The sequence below is a fragment of the Panthera tigris genome, chromosome C1 (genome assembly GCF_018350195.1).
Source record: "Panthera tigris isolate Pti1 chromosome C1, P.tigris_Pti1_mat1.1, whole genome shotgun sequence".
Lineage (NCBI taxonomy): Eukaryota > Metazoa > Chordata > Mammalia > Carnivora > Felidae > Panthera > Panthera tigris.
This window is the reverse complement of record NC_056667.1, coordinates 151676675-151692343: the sequence shown is the minus strand read 5'-3', so window position 1 is coordinate 151692343 and position 15669 is coordinate 151676675. Positions and strand designations below refer to the sequence as shown.

The window sequence follows — 15669 nt, the reverse complement described above, 5'->3', positions numbered from 1 at the left end:
TTCCCAGCTTACTGCCTGGCGGGAGTTTCCAGGTTTCAGCACAGAGAGAGGGAATCCAGGTGAAGCCCAGGAGGCTCTTGGAATCGAGGAAATGACACAGTTGGGAAGCCAAAGTGGCTGGAGTTCACAGGACCGAGTACCAGAGAAGACAGAGCTCTCCAAAATAAGTCTCGGAGCTGCATTGTACAGCAAAGTGACTGTAGTTACAAATACTACATTGTGTATTTGTTGCTAGGACAATAGATCTTAAAGGTCCTCCTCACAAGAAAAGAAATTTTTTAATAGGATTGTAATGTGAATTATGTAATGTGAATGTTAACTTGACTTATAGTGGTGATCATTTCATAATATGTACAAATATTGCATCGTTATGTCACAGACTTGAAACTAATACAATGTTATATGTCAATTATATTTCAATAAAAGAGGGAGAGAGCAAGAGAGCACATACTCCAGAGATCTGCAGAGGGTTGGTTCCCTGGAAGGCTTTGGGTGAGTACTGACCAGCACATGCACATGAGGAAATTGCCCAAGGTAGGGGATAAAACACCTCAAAGGCAGCAGAGAGAAAAACCTCTGGAACTCACACAGGACTAGAATTAATTTGTATTCCCATAGAGAAAATGTAAAAAACTCATCATTCACAGGACATCAAGTAGAGTACACGGCAAGGTGTTGCCTTAGTAATGGGCAGAAGTTAGCCCTAGACTAAAGACGGCTCTGGCTCTACCTAGCAAAATTTAAAAGCAAGACTATAAAATCAAGTTGTTTCCAAGTAACTTAATTGAGGTCCAGAACAAACCTCAAAAGTATTTACAGCAATATAAGTGTTTCTAGCACCCAAGAAAGTACAATTCACAATGTCTGTCATCCAATCAAAAATTCCCTGACATGCAAAGAAGTAGGAAAATATGACACATGGGGAGGAGAAAAAAAAAATAATCAATAGAAGTAGGTCCAGAAATGACACACATGGTATAATTAGTACACAAGGACATCAAAACAGTTATAGGCATACCTGAGAGACCATAGTTCCAGACCACCACAATAAAGCAATTATCACAATAAAGTGAGCCAAATAATTTTTTGTTTCCCAGTGCATACAAAAGTTATGTTTACACTCCACTATAGTCTATTAAATGTGCAATCACATTATGCCTAAAAAAATGCAGTACCTTAATTAAAAAATACTTTATTGCTAAAAATGCTATCATCTCAGCTTTCAGTAAGTCATATTCATTGATCACAGATCAATATAATAATAATAATAATAAAAAGTTTGAAACATTATAAGAATTACCAAAACGTGATACAGAAACAATGAGCAAATATTAATGGAAAAATGGTGCTTATAGACTTGCTTGAAATGGGGTTGCCACAAATCTCAATTTTTAAAAATTGCAAATCCGCAAAGCACAATAAAGTGACGTATGCCTTTATTATAACTATATTTTTATATTCAAGAAGTAGAAATAAAGGGAGAATCACAAAGACATTCATGATAAAATGAGACCCAAATCAAGCTTCTAGAGATAAAAAAAAATATGCAAGACTTGACCAAAAAAAAAATCACTGGGTAGAACCAACAAATTAGACAATGAAGAAGAAAAGATTAGTGAACATGAATACATCATAAAAGGAAATATTCAACCTGAAAACCAGAGAAATTATATTGGGGAAAAAATAAATAGAGTCTCAGTGAGCTGTGGGACTTCAAGTAGCTAATGTAACTATAATTGGAGTCACCCAAAAGGGAAAACAGAAAACAACAATTTGAAAAATAAATGTGTGGGGAGTGGGGGAAATGGATGAACTCTTTAAGATAATTGTTATTTGGTTTGAATAAATTGAAAAAAAAATTAAAAAATTAAATTAAAAGGCCTGGAAGGACATAAACCAGGCATTTCAGTGGCGTAGAAAATAGTACATGACTTTTAGTATAAACCTTGGAGATTAACAATAATTAATTCAGAACATGGGACAAGACAATGTACAGATAATAGCCTATAATTACAAACAGCAAAACTTAAAAAAAAAGACTAATGTCAAAGCTGATGGATAACAGTTTCTGAATCCCCAAGACAGACCAATAGGTGAGTTACCAGTGTGATGCACATTCACTGTTCAAAAGACAATTCAGAGTGGTGACATACCTCTAACCCCGGAGGAAATAAATAAAAGGCTTGAAAGTCTCTGGGGACCAGCTGGTCCTACAGGCTTTCCATAGACATTTCATTAATGTTCTTTTCCCAAATCACTCTGTCTCCAGATGAAGTAATAGTGCTGAAGACTGTTATTATCTGAAATGCTCTAATAATAATAATATTAATAAATAATAATAATAATAATAATTCACATACTAATTATAGTAACATATGAATGTAATGTAAATATTCATACGATCCATTATTCTTCAAAAACAGCAATCCCCTGTGGAATTGTAAAATTCCACAAAATTTTTGCACAGTTAAAGCTTTCTGAATTTTACAAATTTTACAGAAATATTCACCATGGGAAAATTTAGAAAGAGAATTTAGATAGTAAGAGAATTCTAGAGAAATGTATATGAGGTGTGGGGCGGGGGAGCGGAGGGGAGCTGAGCCTTGGGACCGCAAAGAGCGTAAAGGCCTTGTAAAGCTAGAGACAGTGGTCTTATCTTTCCCCCTGGAGAGATTAATATACATTCTAGAGAGAGTAAAAACATCCTTCCCAAACAGCAAAGCACTCAGGTTTGTTTGTTTGTTTTCTGGGGTTTTCACCTACAATATAGACTAGTATATGTAGAATAACTTGAAGGTCTCATTGCTTCATCCCAAGGTTAAGAAATCAGGGCTCTGGGAAACTACACGCTTATTTGCTGTGTGTAATAATGGTCTTCTACCACCATGAAAACATTATATGTGTATTCGGGCTAATAAAGGAAAAGAATAATAAGGGTCAAAAAGTTTCCAATTTTGTTGAGAATTATAGACCTATAGATTCAAAATGCTCAACAAAGCCGAAGCACAAGAAACATGAATAAAACTACACTGAAACAGGGGCACCTGGGTTGCTCAGTCGGTTAAGTGCCCAATTCTTGACTTCAGGTCAGGTCAAGATCTCAGGGTTTGTGAGTTCGAGCCCTGCATTGGGTTCTCTGCTGACAACATGAAGCCTGCTTGGGATTCTCTCTCTCTCCCTTTTTCTCTCAAAAGACATAAATAAACATTAAAAACAAGCAAAAGCCCCCCAAAACTACAGTGTTTGAAATGCAGTTAATTAAATAGCTTGAAACACACATTAAAGAGAAAAGTCTTAAAATTCACCACAGGAAAAAGACAGCATATACAGAGGAACAAAGATCAGAATGACAGCCGATTTCTTGGTGAAAATAATGCAATCTTGAAGACAGTAGATAATTATCATTGAAGTACTGAAAAAAAAAAGATGTGTCAAAGTAGAAATCTATACTCCATGAAAATATCTTTCACAAATAGAGAGGAAACAAAGAAATTTCTTAGACATTCAAAAGCTGAAAAAAATTAATCACCAACAAACCTGAATTACAAAGAAAATTGAAATTCCTCAGGCATGATGAAAATGATACTAGCTGGAAATCTGGGTATACACAAAGGAATTAAGAATGCCAAAATGGTTAACATATGTGTAAATATGAAAGATGTTGTTTTATAATTTTTCAATCTTTTAAAATTATATTTTAAAATGATCTTTTTTAAAGTTATCTTTTAAAAGATAACTCACTTGTTAAGAGCAAAGTAAAGTACAATATATTTTTGCTTTTATAACATATTTAGGAATAAAATGTATGATAATGGCACAAAGACGGGAAAGACAGAATGTGAAGTGTACTATTACTTCAAGGTAAATTGTGGTGAGTTAAAGAATATATTTTGTACTCTAAAGCAACCCTTTTAAAAAGGAAAAAAAAAAGAGTTGTAGCTAATAAGTCAACAAAGGAACATATATTGGAACAGTTTTTTTTTTTTTTTAAACCCTCAATCCAAAAGAAGGAAGAATATAAGGAAAAGGGTAATAAGTCACTCAAGATTTGAAAGTTATCCAGGACCACAGGAGCTGACTTGTTCTAGGACAATTTAGAAGACAGTTTTCCTATGTCTTACAATATTGCAATCCTTGATCCAACTATGAATCTTTGATCTGTAGTGAAATCAATGATCAATAATCATATTACCAGAACCATATCTCAAATGTGAAGAAGCTTGAATTACTGCAGTATAAAATACCTCTTCCTAAACTGAAATACATTCTATGGGAAACTGTTCAACTATCTGTCTGTATATAACAAGCTGACTAGGAGGTAGAATCACCAGGGTATAATCTACTAGAAGAAAGTACATGTTTCAGGGGCGCCTGGGTGGCTCAATCGGTTGGGCAGCCGACTTCAGCTCAGGTCATGATCTCGCGGTCCGTGAGTTCAAGCCCCGCGTCGGGCTCTGTGCTGATGGCTCAGAGCCTGGAGCCTGTTTCGGATTCTGTGTCTCCCCCTCTCTGACCCTCCCCTGTTCATGCTGTGTCTCTCTCTGTCTCAAAAATAAACGTTAAAAAAATTAAAAAAAAAAAAAGAAAGTACATGTTTCCTTGGGGAGCAAGAGCACCACCAGTTCTAGAAGACATTTTTGAGCTGTGCTTTGTGCCTGTCACTGAATCTTCCACAGGGTTACAGAGGAGCTCACTTCACCCTGAGCCTGCCTCCGGACCCACTATCAGCTGTAGATGATACTTGATTGCAAACTCAGGATTCTAGTTAATACCATGACTTTTCCATAGACCTAGGATGATAGATACAGGTTAGGTTCTGAAATAAATCAGAAAAAGGCATCAGAATACAAACCATCAAACCCAGTCACAATGTCCAGGGGAAAGGAACTAAGGAGACAGTATTGGCTAATCTGTGGATTGCATCCCCCTACTTTCTCAACACCTCACTAATCTTCTCTGAATTTGCCTTTTTGTGAGAATACAGTGAAACAGTATGACTGGCTAAGAACAGCTCACTTATTTTAGAGTGCTAGTCAAGCAGTCCACCTGTGTGAAATCCTAATTGTTGGACTTTTGCCAAAGTATGTCTTACCCACTCAGTAGCAGCTACATCAAACTGCCCTGTCCTCCAGGAACCCTTCTCAGCATCTGGCAGACTGTTGGTAAAAGAGAACTGGAACAATACAATTTAGTTAATATGGGGATTAAATCCATGGTCCCTGCCATGATTAGTGTGATGCAATAGCCCGCTGAACTAACCCACTCTTCCTCTTACAGTTTCATGAAGCAATGGAGTGATAAGGAAAGGACTGGAGTTAGAACAAACTTTGAATGACCTGTTTAATTGTCCTCTGCACGACTTTTGTGTATATAATCGATGATCCTTGTTTGGGGGTTTGAGAGTTCAAGTCCAAGTAGGTAACATTTGAGACAGGGAAGGAGGACTGTTGGACAATGGAAATAGGTCAATGATTTAATTTGCTAAAAGGAGAAGCATTTGCTAAAAAGAGAATCAGAATCATAACTGTCTACACAGCAGTCACTCTCTCCTTCCTTCTTCCTAGCAGAATCCCAATTTTGTTTGGGTACCCATGATCTCTTTCGGCCACATTCAGGGAAAGCTGGACTCATCCCCAGCCAGAGGGCAAGAATGGTATAGTTTAAGGCAATCATTACGCTCCTATTATCCTTGCCAGGTATCTCTTTAGAGAGGAGCATATGACACAACTTTGGCCAGAAATTTCAGGGGAAATCTCTTTACAAGGTGGAGGAAGGAGTACTCTTCATGCTTAAGAAAGACACAGGAAGCAATGTCCCTCTTACTCCGCTATCATTGAGCATAAAGTCCACACATGTAGAGGGTGGAGCCAAAAGACTGTAAAAAAATGGATCCAGGATCGTTCTTTATCCTTCCTGAAGACTGCCCTTCTTAGGGACTTCTTTGTATATAAGTCCTTAGTTTGGGGGCCACTGGTATAGGAATTTTCGGATACGTGTAGAAAATATCACTCTTGTTTATTATTTAAATTTTAGCTAACATACAGTGCAATATGGGTTTCAAGAGTAGAATTCAGTGATTCATCACTTACATACAATAAATACCCAGTGCTCATCACAGTAAGCACCCTCCTTAGTACCCATCACCCATCTAGCCCATCTACCACCCACCTCCCTCTGTCAACCCACAGTTTTTTCTCTATCATTAAAAGTCTCTTGTGATCCACTTCCCTCTCTTCTCATGTTCCCTCCCTTCCCATGGTTCATCTGTTTTATTCCTTAAATTCCACATATGAGTGAAATCGTATGGTATTTGTCTTTCTCTGACTGACTTATTTTGCTCAGCATTATACATTCCAGTTCCATAGACCTACCCTACGATATCATTCTGATACAATTTTTCGGCTCACTTACTTCTCAAAGAAGTAAGTAAACCTAGGAGGTAAAGTGACTTAACCAAGGCCATAAAACTAATTAAGAGCAAAGCCAGGGCTAGACAAGCAATCGTCGTGCACTGAGAAACTGCATGCTGAAATCCAAAAATAGTATTGGAATATCAAATTTAGATGCACTCACATACCCATGGCTAATCCATGATTCATAATCATTTTTACCTAAAGAAATTAACGTCACCAATACTTCCTGAGTAATTTGTTGTTATATTTAATCTGTGTATAGTTAGCACATGCTGTTATTTGTTTTACCTGATTTTCTAAAACTTCTTACAAATTCATGCAGTGTTAACAATATGCACCTACAGGGTGCTATTCAAAATATTCAATAATTGATATGGTAAGAAATCCATCCAATCCAAACAGACACTGATTGATTATACCCCTTGGACAAGGTATTAGAGGTTCTCTTTTGCCAAAGCTTACCCACTCACTTGCTAAAATAGAAAGATGTCCTGGGTTCACATGGAAGGAGATGGGAGCCAGTGAGCTACACAGAGAGGAGGGTAGTTCAGTCTTTAAAGTCAGTTTGTCTGGGGTGCCAGGGTGGCTCAGTCCGTTAAGCATCTGACTCTTGATTTTGGCTCAGGTCATGATCTCGTGGTTCGTGAGCTCAGGCCCTGCGTGGGGCTATAAGCTGAGGGTTCAGAGCCTGCTTGGGAGTCTCTCTCTCTGCCCCTCCCCCTCCCCCACTCACACAGGAATGTGCTCTCCCTCTCAAAAATAAATAAACTAAAAAAATCAGTTTGTTTGCACCATTGCACGCTGGCTCACGGTCAGTTTTATGTTCTATAAAACATAGCACCTGATAATCTTGTGTTTTGGTTTTACTCTCTCTTCTATTTAGAATATGAATTCTTTAGAAATAAGAATAATATGTAACATTTGTTAGATTTGTGTGTGTGTGTGTTTCCAATAATACTTAGTCCCTGGAGGTCCAATAATTAATGAATATTTTCCCCAAATGCTAAAATATGCCAGGAAAAAATTTTCTAGACTCATTCATTCACCCTACTAATTTTTATTAAGTGCTACTAAGTCACAGCTGCAGAACTGGGGGGTGGAGACAGGGAGAAAAGCCAGCGACAGCCTCCTGAAAATCATAAGCTCTACTTAAAAAGTAGTCAGATCTTGGGGTGCCTGGTTGGCATCCAGCTTCAGCTCAGGTCACGATCTCATGGCTCATGAGTTCGAGCCCCACGTCAGGCTGTGTGCTGACCGCTCAGAGCCTGGAGCCTGCTTCGGATTCTGTGTCTCCGTCTCCCGGCCCCTCCGAGAGACACTCACTCTGTCTCTCCCTCTCTTTCTCTCCCCAAAAATAAATAATAACATGAAAAAACTTTTTAAAAAGTACTCATTTCTTGTCTACCTAAAATCCTGAAAACAGACCTGGGTGTGTAGGAGAGTGTAGGCCTAGGGATACATGGAAGGGCCTTTGGAAAGTATACATTTGGAAGAAACTAGAGTGTTCCTAAATAGTTGCATTTCCTCTCTTTTCAAGGTCACTGTGCATCTCAGCAGGAAACTCTCCATTTTCTTGCTTGCTCCTCACCCTTCTTGCTCTCTCGTATAGTACATGACACAGGGGACCACTACTGCATATTATGTCTTCCTACTTTTCTAACTCCACTGATCCTTTCATTGGCTCCCCTTCTCGTCCTGTAACCCAAAAGACATGTTTTCTGAAATTTAATATAAGCACCTTTCTTTGTGCCTTTTGTCTTTAGCTGACCCACCACCCACTCCTACGTCAAATATCAGATTTCACATCCATCTTAAATCGATCTCCCATCCTGAACCTCAGCCTTTCCCTCAGTTCCAGATCTTCGCTACTATCTTCTTCTCTGACTGGTTTATGCATCCATCCACCCCCTCTGAGCTCACCTTCTGCTTCATTCAACTACTCGTGACCATGACATTACCACCCTCGGGTCATCCTGTTGTGTTCGTCTTGAATTGTTTTAGGTCCCCCTTCACGCCTTCACCGGCACAGTAGAGTGTAACACAGCTGAGATCAGGAGTCAGGTACACCTGGCTTCAAACCCAGTCGTCGCCACTCGCTAGCCAGGTGAACTTGGGTATGTTAATTAACCTTGGAGTCTCAGTTCCACCAATTATAAAGTAGAGGCAATATTTTCTAGCTGTGGGAACTCAATGAGCTCATGTATATAAAATACTTGATGCACAGCAGGTGTTCTTTTCCTCTTAAAGCCATTTATAAAATCAATTGCACTATCTAAATGATGCTGCCTCATCATTCAAATCTACATTAAACTGTTGGTTTAATTTTTTCTCAATTGAGGGGCTTCATTTCTCTGAGCCTTAAAGAATTTTGTTTGTACTCATCTAGTAACATGAACCCCACTGAAAAATTTTTGGAATTTTTCTCACAAGCTAGATTTTTGGAGTTTCCAGGTTATCGCTGTCCAACATGGTAGTATTCAAATATTAATTGATGACCATTCACATTTAAAGGTAAATTAGGGGCACCTGGATGGTTCTGTCGGTTAAGGATCCGACTCTTGATTTTGGCTCAGGTCATGATCTCACGGTTCACGAGTTCTAGCCCCACATCAGGCTCTGTGCTGGCAGCCCGGAGCTTGCTTGGGATTTTCTGTATTTCTCTGTCCCTCCTTTCTCTCTCTCCCTCTCTCTCACTCTCTCTCACTCTCTGTCTCAAAAATAAAACATTAAAAAAATAAAGGTAAATTAAATATAATTAGATGCTATTCAGTTACTCCAGCCACATTTCAGGTGCTTAATAACTACAGGTTGCTAGTAGCTACCATAATGCCATACAATATCATCTGTTCCAGAATATTTTTATCATCTAAATATTAAACTCCTTCTTTGATGGCAAAAATTACGTCTCTGCATTTTTTTCAGTTTCGTGTTCTCTGGGGTCCCCTGTACTTGGTGGGCATTTAAAAATACATGTTGTAAACTATTTGTGAATTGATAACATTTGTAAAAAATCAGTACATGAATGATATCCAATGGGTGGTTTTTTTTTTTTAAATCTCTATTATTATGTGCTATTGGTTGTGAATCAGTAATTGTTGTTTGCTTTCTGTTTACCTTCTGCTGAAGAGGATCATGGGATGGCCTTCTCAGTTTCTTGCCCACAGGGCACCATCTAAGGCGGGTCCAGTCTAACCAGGCTGGTTCTGGGACTTTTGAAAGAGAATGGGTGGAAAGAAAGGATATACAACACAGGTATTCAAGAGTAAGTGGAGGATTTTTAGAGGGCAGCAGCTTAGAGGCTGCTGAAGTGTTTAAGGGTAATAAATTGAGAAAGAAAAATGGGAATTTAAAAAAGTATTGCAAGGACCTATGTGCCACCTTCCTTATGTGGAAAAATAGGAAGTAAAGACTTGAGATATTTGAATTACCCATTATTTCATGCACTTTGCTTTTTTAACTACAGTACTATCCTAGGTCTGAATGTATATGGATCACAGTTTTATAAGCATTATAATGATATAACATCACATTACAACTTACTTCTTTGAATGCATGGGTTTTCTATTACATGACTTCTATTTCACATAATATCAAATATTTATGCTCATGCTGGCCATTTATATTAATAAAATAAGTCTAAAATTATATGGGAAAAAATGCATGACTTCTCCATTTTCATTGCATGACTGGCCATAGACAAATCTAAGAACCAACCTAAAGTTGTATAACCATCTATATATGATATCGGCTAACAGTGGCATTCAGAATTTCCAGAAAAGGAAAGGACTCCCCTCTTAGCAGGCCGACACAGGTGCATTCTCTAAGAGGGGCATGAGGAATAGAGCCCCTTGACTCCTTCTGACATTAATGGGCAATCCCACAGCCGGATCTCTGTGCCCTGCCTTGAGAATTTACCCAGCTGTAAAATTGCATTCTACATAGTTTCATGTGGGAAGATGACGCATGTCACTCCTGGAAACTATCACATGTTCCCTATAAATTATGTCGCTAAACAGCTTTTACCATGGGGTAGTCAGTGTTGGCTTACAGATTTTTTTATCTTCAACATTCTAAGAATGACAAGGAAAGGTATTTTCACTGCTGCAAAATCTATCATATGAAGGTCAAACAAACACTAAATTACTGTTTCTTTAAGATATTTTTGGTAGTAAGGGTATTGGCATTTTATTTGACCTGATGCTAAATCAATCATTAGCAAGCACTTTGACAACTTCTAACTGAACTGATTACTAGGCTATATACGTTAAATGCCCTGCATGGAAACATAAATGTTTTACATGATCAATTTCTCTTTATCTGGCTTTTTCATTTGGGTTTAGGATGATGTTGATCAATGTTATGATTTTCATAGGATCAATTTTCAATTAATGAAATATGGATTCAATTAAAATACATGGTTAAAGCCAAACAATGTGTTCAGACAGTTCATGTTGCTGTGTGTGTCTTCTCTATTATCATGAACTCTATTGAAAACGCAGGTTGAGGGGCGCCTGGGTGGCGCAGTCGGTTAAGCGTCCGACTTCAGCCAGGTCACGATCTCGCGGTCCGTGAGTTCGAGCCCCGCGTCGGGCTCTGGGCTGATGGCTCGGAGCCTGGAGCCTGTTTCCGATTCTGTGTCTCCTCTCTCTCTGACCCTCCCCCGTTCATGCTCTGTCTCTCTCTGTCCCAAAAATAAATAAAAAACGTTGAAAAAAAAATTAAAAAAAAAAGAAAACGCAGGTTGATTTTCACCTTTTTAAAATTATTGTTCTACAGTCATTGTGACAGGACAGACAGCTGTACTCTTTACACCAAACCAGCATCGTCATTAGCTAGTTGTCTGACTTGTTAATTTTTCTAATGTTCACTTTCACAAATACAAAATGAACATTGTGTTAATTATTCCACAGACTTCCTGTAAGGATGTAACAAAACAATATATTTAAAAAAAGACTTAACACAGGATCTGCTATATGAGAAGTGTAGTAGGCACTTTTAAAAGTAGGCTTTTAAATCAGCACATATTTAATACATATGGAGCCAATCTGTCAGTCAAACTCATCTTATTCGTTTTCCAATTCCAACTACCTTTCTTCAACTTCACTTGAGTGCTCAATCAATGTTTATAAGCTTTCTATTGTTTTGTTGATCCTTTCCTTTGTTCCTTTAGTTGTATATTCATTATTACTTTGACACACATAAGATGACATTTCAGAGGAAAACATTAAATATAGAAGCAACTCAGATTTGACATCCCATCAGCTTTTGGAAGAACTGTGAAATTCACTTAACTGTTATGATATCACCAAGTCCACAACAAATGGACTTAAAGTGAGAGCTGGCAAGAGGCCAGAAAACTGTCCTCTCAGGAAATAGCAAAGACATCACTCTGCAGGGCAACACCTGCAAGACAATGAGTAGTTGGGATCTATCCTCCGTGGGCCAACTTTCTTTTGGCTTCATGGGAACAAGCACTTGTTTCCTAAGATCTCGTGTATTCGTTGCCGTTTTCTTCAACTTAAATGCAAATGACAAAACTTGATTCCATCTCACACAGCATTTAATATTCTGAAATTGGGATGAGACAGGTCAGGGTCTAGAGGTGGGTAATTATCTGCAAAGGATATTTATTAAAGAAGCATCCCAAGACACCGCCAAGCCCCAGTAGAGTGCTGGTAGTCTTTCCACACAGAAATTGCTCAGTAAGTGTACATTGAACAGTGAATGAGGCAGAACCAAGTGGTACTGACTCACCTTTCTTATCTCCCAGCACCCAGAAGAATATTTAGTACAAAAGAGGCTAATTTAATAAACACTTGATGACTTGAATGTAGTGTTTGTGGGGCAGGCCATATTCTTTGGGTTATTCCTCTTGAGTTCTTAGGCTGGACCCTTAGGCCAATGCCACTGAATTAGGATTGAGATCTCTCGTTCAAGAATTGTTCTGAGGACCCGGGAAAGCCATATTAATTTATGTACGTCAGTTTGCTTTCTTAAAACCAAAGCAATTCCAAGACACTTTTTTCCCTTGGCAAACTTTCTATCCTTGACAAACCATCTACTAGAACTCATCAACTCACAAACTTCCCACTCAACACACACATACAATTAGAGGATACACAAGGATTTGGCCAAATTAATAGAGTCTCGGTAATATGCTGAGTCAAACTCTGAATCTTGATGTTCAATTTGAGTTAAAACTTTCGATGTTTTCTCCTCCTCAATCAGATTTACACTCAATGATGCATCATAAATTATCCTCTGCTTACAGGAAGTCAGATTTTTCCTTTCTCCCCAGTGTTAAACAATCATTTATATCTTTGGTCATTCCTTTCCTGTGGCCTGATAAAATCTCTTTTCTCCAATCTTCCATTCTAGAGTTTCAGGACTCATCTTCAGTATAAAGTCCCATGGCACCTTCTTTAAGAAGGTAGGTTTTTTGTAATCCATCCTTGCCAATGTACACAACACTTCAGAATATTCTGACTGGGATAAATGCTATTTCTTAACAACCATGGATTAAAAGTTCTTTGAAGGCAGATAACATTTAGGTATTTCCTTTATTTTTACATAACTCCCATAACTCCTATCAGAGAATCCAGCACTCTCAGAGCTCAATATGTGTTTGGGAGTTTGAACAGCATTTATAGAGTAGCAAGATTATGTAAGGACAGGCAAGAGGGGAAATGTTTGTATGTACAGATCTATACTGAAATTATGCATACTAACTAAAATGGCAAACATCAAGAGAAATTATGCCCAGCAGCTAAAATGATTGTATCTAAATACCATATGTTTGACTCTTTTTTTGGTCAGTTTTGTCCCACTAGAATGTAAGCTTCATGAGGGCAGAAATTGTAGTTTTTTTGTTCATTGTCTTATCCCCAGTACAGAGAATAGTGCCTGATACATTGTAGGTGCTCAATACATATTTATTGCATGTATGAAAGCTGTCTTTTCTTGTTGTTTTTGTTTTATTTTTGCCTGTATTTCTTTTCTTTTCCTTTTCTCATTCAATGAATAAATGAATTTAAGACAGTAATTTGAATTTAAAAGGTATTGCTTCCTTTTGGCTTACTTGATATACATATTCCCTTCGTCCTCAGAATAAAGTTATTTGAAGCACATCTCACCCAAACTCCAAGCCTTTCTTCCTTAAAGAACTCTCTTGATACAAGAGACTGAAAGAAAAACCTATCAAACAGCAAAGCATATGGATTATCTGTAAACAATTTTGAAAGGGGAAAATGAAAAAAAGTGATTAGTTTTTATTTGTGTGTGTGTGTGCATTTTTCAATGCTTTCAAATATCTTCTTTATTAATTCCATTTTTTTACACAGCTCAATTCACCCTCAAGAAGGTCAGGATAGGAGGAACATACCTTACCATCATAAAAGCCATATGTGAAAAGCCCACAGCTGATATCATCCTCAATGGGGAAACACTGAGAGCTTTCCCCTTGAGATCAAGAACACGACAGGGATGTCCACCCTCACCACTGTTGTTTAACATAGTGTTGGAAGTCCTAGCCTCAGCAATCAGATAACAAAATGAAATAAAGAGCATCCAAATTGGCCAGGAAGAAGTCAAACGTTCACCTTTCACAGATTATATGATACTCTACATGGAAAACCCAAAAGACTCCACCGAAAAGCTGCTAGAACTGATACATGAATTCAGCAAAGTCACAAATATAAAATCAATGTACAGAAATTGGTTACACAGCTCAGTTCAAAGTAATTTAGTAATAAGACCAAGTTAAGAGTGCTGCACTCCCCCTCAGAAGGCCATTTTACTACCATTTCTGAGGACTAGTGCCATTCTAATGAGAAGTAGGTAGAGGAAATCACAACTCTTAGCAGCAAGTAAAGCTACACACAAAGACTGAAGAGAAAATGCAGTGGTTTACATCTTTGGGTAGCAAAGCAGGTAATACTTAGTTTATTGCCCAGGAAATGTAAAGCAACGTTCAGATTCATAGGCTCTCACAGCTAGCATTACATACTCTGTTTGGAAAGGATTGCAGATGATATCTAGACACCCAATCACCACCTCGGTTGCTTTACTTGAAGCTTCCAGCTCCTATTAGCAACATCAAAATCTTGTATTAAAAAAATAGAACATTAGGTCATTTGCCAAATTTTTACTGAAAGCAGTAAGCCACTGTAAGTTAGATTCCTTGCAGAAGGGGTGGGGCAGAAACATCAGATCAAATTGATATTCAGGTTGACCTTATCGCTTCCAGTCATCTCAAAACTTTAATTCACTATCAATTGTGTACTTATGTCTTTGTTCATATTTCTCTCATATTATTTTTAATGGAGTACTTTAAATCATAGGTACATACATATTATTTGCAAGCATTTGGAGAGTGTTCATTTCGGCAGCACATATATTAAAAATTGGAATGATGCAGAAAAGATTAGCATCGCCTCTGTGCGAGGACGACACACACATCTGTGAAAGAATTTGGAGAAGAAAATATTTGTGACTATTTTAAAGAGAGGCAGCTAAAAATGAGAAAGCAAAAATGTCCATATACTTTATACATATCAAAATATTTCTGGTACGTGGAGTTTATTTTTATTTTAAAGGGCTTTCGTTTTCTTGCTTATAATCTAGCATGAATATTTGATGAGTCAAGATTCTTGCCCTAAAAATAGGTTATGGTTTTTGTAGGTATGCTTTAAGCTTACTTGCATTTATGATAATACATAGTTTTATTTTCTCAAAGAGACATTATTTAAAACTACAATAAAATTTTACCCAATATTTTGATCATGTGCCATGTAATAGGCTTTTGCATTTCCTATAACATTGTGAATTTAATATTTTCCCTTTTTTATTAGATACTTTGTAACCTCCTGGTCACCATGTCCTGCCATTTAACATCTGATAAGGTAAAAGTAGGATTACCATTACCCTAGACTCTCATACAAGCCAGGAACCTTGACTCATCCAATCTCGAATCCAATGCTTAAAACACTTTTACAACATCGCTAAAAGGTAAATCAGTGGAAACGTATCTTCTGATGATAACAGCATATCCAAGGCAGCCTCCTATATAATTGAATAACTCTTGCCACTACAAAGTTCTTTACTTTATGGCTAGAAAATAATTGGGGCACCTGAGTGGCTCAGTCGGTTAAGCATCAGACTTTGGCTCAGGTCATATCTCACAGTTCATGAGTTTGAGCCCCCATTGGGCTCCCTGCTGTCAGCACAGAGCCTACTCAGATCCTCTGTCTCCCCCTCT

At 37.8% G+C, this 15669-nt stretch overlaps 1 pseudogene; it reads left to right on the top strand.

Annotated features, from left to right (window-relative positions):
• Positions 1-14784: 14784 nt before the first annotated feature.
• Positions 14785-14900, top strand: LOC122241692 (annotated as a pseudogene).
• The last annotated feature ends 769 nt before the right edge of the window (positions 14901-15669 follow it).